This window comes from Xylocopa sonorina, chromosome 12 (assembly GCF_050948175.1).
Source record: "Xylocopa sonorina isolate GNS202 chromosome 12, iyXylSono1_principal, whole genome shotgun sequence".
In the NCBI taxonomy this organism is placed as follows: domain Eukaryota; kingdom Metazoa; phylum Arthropoda; class Insecta; order Hymenoptera; family Apidae; genus Xylocopa; species Xylocopa sonorina.
Window position 1 is genome coordinate 3,747,802 of NC_135204.1, and position 5,778 is coordinate 3,753,579.

Consider the following 5,778-nt stretch of genomic DNA (forward strand, 5'->3'; position numbering starts at 1 on the left):
TCCATTCATCTGCCTGGCGAGCAGCCTAGTCGAGTGTGCCGTTATATACCGGGTGACACTCTACGCTACCGCTTTGTCTCCTCTCTTCCTCGTCCACAAGTTCTTTTTTAAACTTGCGACCATGAAAGAACTTATCATTTAATACGTCGATCGTTATGGTGGTCATATGTGACCGCAACTTGTTTCTCTTGCTGTGCCACAGGAGCAATATAGCAGTCCTACTAATTTTAGCCGCGAACTGCCACTGAATAGGAATCTATCAGCTATTTATAATAGTTAAAGTTGAGTGAAAGTTGACATTAATGTATTTGTAACATCATTGCTAATTAGAGAATGCTTTGAGGTAAAATGTGCATTATTGAATAGTTATAGATTTCTGTTGGATCTAAAATGGAATGTAATTTTTACTCGTTGCGTCCTGAGTGAAATATGTAATTTCTGTGTGGTAGTCAACATGCTAAATTGTCATATATCAATTGTAAGTATGTATACAGGCGACAATTAAAACTCTCTTCCTCGTCCATAAGTTCTTTTTCGAATTTGCATTCACGAAAGAACTTATAATTTAATACGTCGATCGTTATGGTGGTCATACATGACTGTGACTTGTTTCTCTTGCAGCGCCATTGTGGTCATCGATGACAGAAGCAATATAGCAGTCCTACTAAGTTTATACGAATTGTCACTGGATAGGAATGTATCAACTATTAATAATAGTTAAGGTTGAGTGAAATTTGACATTAATGTATTTTCAACATAATCGCTTATTAGAGTATTATTAGTGCTTTATAGAGTAGTATTAGTGTTTTAAAGTAAAATGTGCACTATTGAATAATTATAGATTTCTGTTGGATCTAAAATGGAATGTAATTTTTATTCGTTGCGTCCTGAGCAAAACATGTAATTTCTGTGTGGTAGTCAACATGTTAAAATGTCATATATCAATTGTAAGTATGTACACAAGCGACAAATAAAACTTACGCAGCTTTGTTATCGATAAAACTGTTTGATAGTCAAAGTGCATTTATTTTGTTTAAATTTAATAGTTAATTTTAGAGTTGGAATGAACGTTATATATAGTTAAATAGTTTTGATGGATTTAATGGTGGGAATTTTGTATCTTCAGCGAGGCATTGCTGCTGCAGAGGGAGGATTCGAAAGGAAGTTGCCACTTTAGTGGACTATTGTTGGGCTGTTACAAGGGATACCCCTGTACCAGTACAACTGACTTTATTGTAAATAGTTCGAAGCGATCTTCTCACGCAAACATATCATTTTGCAATTTCAACAAATTTTTAATTGTGCTATCGTTCGATTTAATTATATTAATAAAAGAGTAGAGTATTTGGATTTACAAATAAAGAAATAAACTGAGTGGTGGTTGTCTCTTTTTTCAACGTAGGTTAACCAATGTTCACCAGCCATTTTGTTTTATTTTCACTGAGATGGAATTAATGCGCGCACATAGAAATCGCAAATAAATTGCTAAATATTTATTTTAATATAACGTAGATGCACGCAATGAATTTTGAAGTTAAAAATGTTTTATTTTTGTTATGGTATTACTAATTATTTAATTTGCGTAATAAATATATATGCGCAGTTCTAGAGTTATTATACGCGTGTACATCTTTATTATATAATAAAGTGGAAGAAGAAAATGGCACTCATATGTATGTATAAAAAAGTGATATAAAATTCACATTTATCGTTATATTAAAATGAAAAGTGCAAAAGAGCATTAAAGCCATTAAAATACGAAACAGAAGATCAGCTATCGCGACTGTGTTCGTAGCTTTGTTTACGAAGCAAATAACAATAAACGCAAATGAATTGCAAATTATTTCTAACATAAGTTTCGATTGTAGCCACGCTTTATCGACTTCCAAGCGTGGTTTGCGATAAAATATCATGAACGTGTCGACAATTTTGTTCTAAATAATTTAAACAACGAAATACTTGTTTCATAGCTTTAATTTTATCGCAAGGAGGAAACAAATTTATTTTACAAACGACTTCCAAGGTCAAAATAAACAAGATTACAATTTCTTCAACTATAAATTTTAAATAGCTCTAAATTCAATAAATCTAAGTTTTAGATGTCACGCGAGTACTCTCACAGTTACAAAAAATTGGAGAACCATACTACTATCATAAAGAAAAAGAGTTTCTACTTACTCACTGTTTCATTTCTCTAAGTACAAACTTAAAAATTCAATATTTATGCAATAAAGATCGTACATGAAACAATAGCTGTATCAATATTACCTCATAAAACTCAACCAACAATAAACTTAACATAAATAACGCATGTAACGTTTAAAAATGTTGTTACATCGAAACCATTATCAAATGTACGCTCAGCCTTGAGATTAACCCGAAAATAGATGCAAGTCGCGGAAATCTAATTTTATTAACTATACTTTATTAACTTTACTTATTAACTTTATTAACTAACTTTATTAACTAACTTTATTAACTACAGTAACTTCTCACAGTTACAAAAAATTGAAGAACCATACTGCTATTTAAAAAAAAAATAAAAGAGTTTCTACTTACAACATTACTTCGTAAAACTCATTTAACAATAAACTTAACATAAATAACGCATACAACGTTTAAAAATGTAGTTACATCAAAACCATTATCAAATGTACGCTCAGCCTTGAGATTAACTCGAAAATAGATGCAAGTCGCAGAAATCTAACTTTATTAACTATACTTTATTAACTTTACTTATTAACTTTATTAACTAACTTTATTAACTACAGTAACTTCTCACAGTTACAAAAAATTCTAGAACCATACTGCTATCTTAACAAAAGATAAAAGAGTTTCTACTTACAACACCAACAATAAACTTAACATAAATAACGCATACAACGTTTAAAAATGTAGTTACATCGAAACGATTATCAAATGTACGCTCAGCCCTGAGATTTCTTCGAAAATAGACGCAAGTCGCGGTACTAAACGTCGGCAGGTATCGAAGGAACCGAACCGAGGGTAGAAGAACGCCACGCGATGGTTCCGGTCGTCGAGCCTCGGAATCATAACGCTTTCATCGGAATTCCCTTTCGACGATCGCCATTGGAGCTATGAATTATTATCCTCGGGCGTGAGTTGCTGGTTTAAGCGGGACGATCGATAAACCCCGTCCGCGCAAGTCTGTCGCCTTCACGGTAAACACCAGTCCAGCCCAGCGCGGAATATCGGAGTACGCACGCGTGTACACGCGTGCACCGCGATACACACCTGCACTCGTCGAGTTCATGGTGACTTCAGGGGAGGCCCATCCCCCGTGGCCACAGGATTCGATCCAGCCGCGGTCCTTCGCCCGATCATCTTTCCCTGCGACCGCCTTCCGCCTCTGAACCCTTCGTTTTGCACGCGAGACAGAAGGGACACAGGGTGGGTAGAGCCTCGAGCAACGAGGAACGCGTAATGCCGCGTCACTTGCTGTCTCGACTCGCTGCGCATCTACTTTCAGCGGTTACGAACGCTCGCGGTTACCGCGATATTGTGATCAATGCATCGGAACGTTCAGCATACATTGTACTCGTGTACGGAGTAAACCGCGATGTTGAGAGTTCAGGAAGGTGTAGGTGGAGTCTGAGGTATGCTTTGATGCGGTTCTAGTTAGGGGTGGTTTGATTGGTTTTTTGGAAATTGAGAAAGGTGTTATTGGAGTCTGAGGTATGCTTCGTTACGGTTGTAGTTAGGGGTGGTTTGATTGTTTTTTTGGAAATTGAGAAAGATGTTGTTAGAGTCTGAGGTGCACTTTGTTGCGGTTGTAGTTAGGGGATAGTTTGATTGTTTTTTTGGAAATTGAGAAAGCTGTATGATGAGTCTGAGGAGTCTGAGGTAAACTCTGGTGCGCACTTGTAATTAGGGGATGGTTTGATTATTTTTTTGACAATTTAGAAAGGTGTTGATGGAGTTTGAGGTATACTTTGTTGCGGTTGCAGTTAGAAGATGGATTGATTATTTTTTTGGAAATTGAGAAAGGTGTAGATGGAGTCTGAGGTAAACTCTGGTGCGCACTTGTAATTAGGGGATGGTTTGATTATTTTTTTGACAATTTAGAAAGGTGTTGATGGAGTTTGAGGTATACTTTGTTGCGGTTGCAGTTAGGAGATGGTTTCATTAGATTTTTGGAAATTAAAAAGGCTGTAAATGGAGTCCGAAGCATGCTTTGTTGCGGTTGCATTTAGGAGATGATTTGATTGTTTTTTTGACAATTGAGACAGCTGTAAATGGAGTCTTAGGTACACCTTGTTGCGGTTGCAGTTCGGAGATGGTTTGATTGTTTTTCTGGAAATTGAAGAAGGTGTAGATGGAGTCTGAGGTAAACTCTGGAGCGCACTTGCAATTAGGGGAAGGTGTGATTATTTTTTTGCAAAATGTTGCAGCGTTGGTGTTTCTTCTTTTTGATTTTTGTTATATTGGCGAATTATTATAATTTGAATAATTTAGGGTGTACTTTGCGACGAATTATTGTTACTGTTGTCGTTACTGACACATTCTTGAAATACTAAAACACTAAATATATATATATATATATATATACATACATACATATATATATATATATATATATACACAATTCTAGAGTTATTATATGTGTGTATATTATTTATTGTATCATAAAATTGAAGAAGAAAATGGAACTTACATATACAACAAAGAGCAAAATAAAATCCACATTATTTATTATTTTCAAAACTGACCATTCCAGGTTTACTGTATCTTTATTTTACTTTAATTATAAGCAACATTATATGAATATAATTAGTAGTTACAGAAATAAAAAGATTATGATAGGAATTATCATTTTGGATAGATTTCCTTAAATTGAAGAATGCAATTTGTCGAATAGTCTTTTATAATAATATGAACACATAGTCTATTGCAAGTAATTACTATCTAAAATTGACAAAATAATTCACAGATTTTTAATTTCTTCTTTGTACGATCAGTGCACACATGACAGAGATGTATATTTCAATGCAATAAATGTAAGGAAGAGACCACGATTAAATAAAGTGTTAACCATTTTGAATTGGATAGAAGATTAAAGAATGATTTGAATAATTTCAGTAATTTTTTAGAAAACCATACCAAGATTTTCAAAAAGTAACAAAAATTTAATTTAGATTAATGAAAATAAATATGAAAGATGTATTTTTTTAATTTAGAACCTGGAACTTATAATGACGCATTACTCGAATAATTTCAAAAATATTATTATTAAATATTATTAATATAGATTTAAAATGTTTACACGTATATTTACGATAAGAACAGCAAAAATGGAAATAATTACCCACAGAATGAAGAAAAAATTTATACTGCATCACTAGTAAAGAAATAGTGGTAGAAAATTAACGATAATCTCATAGGAAGAGATAAAAAGGTGTATGAAAATCAGAGAAAATCGCCTTGTTTGTAGTTACTTATAGATAATTGTTAATAAGTCGTTAATCAAATTTCGTTTGACATGTTTGTTGCATATAGCGTGTCCACGTTTCGATATATGACGAAAAGGAGTGACTTTTTGTTGAATTGTTGATGAAAAATGATGCTGTACGAATTGGATTGATTAAGATGGATAGGTGCCGCGGGGTGGTTATTTACGTGTCGTTTTGAATGATGGAAAGAGTTGAATCATGTTTGTCGAAGTTCATTTAGAAAGTGTTGTTTCTGGCCAAAAATTCGTAGACAAAATCCTCCTTTTTACCTGATCCCAATAAATTTTAATATAAATACAAATCGCGT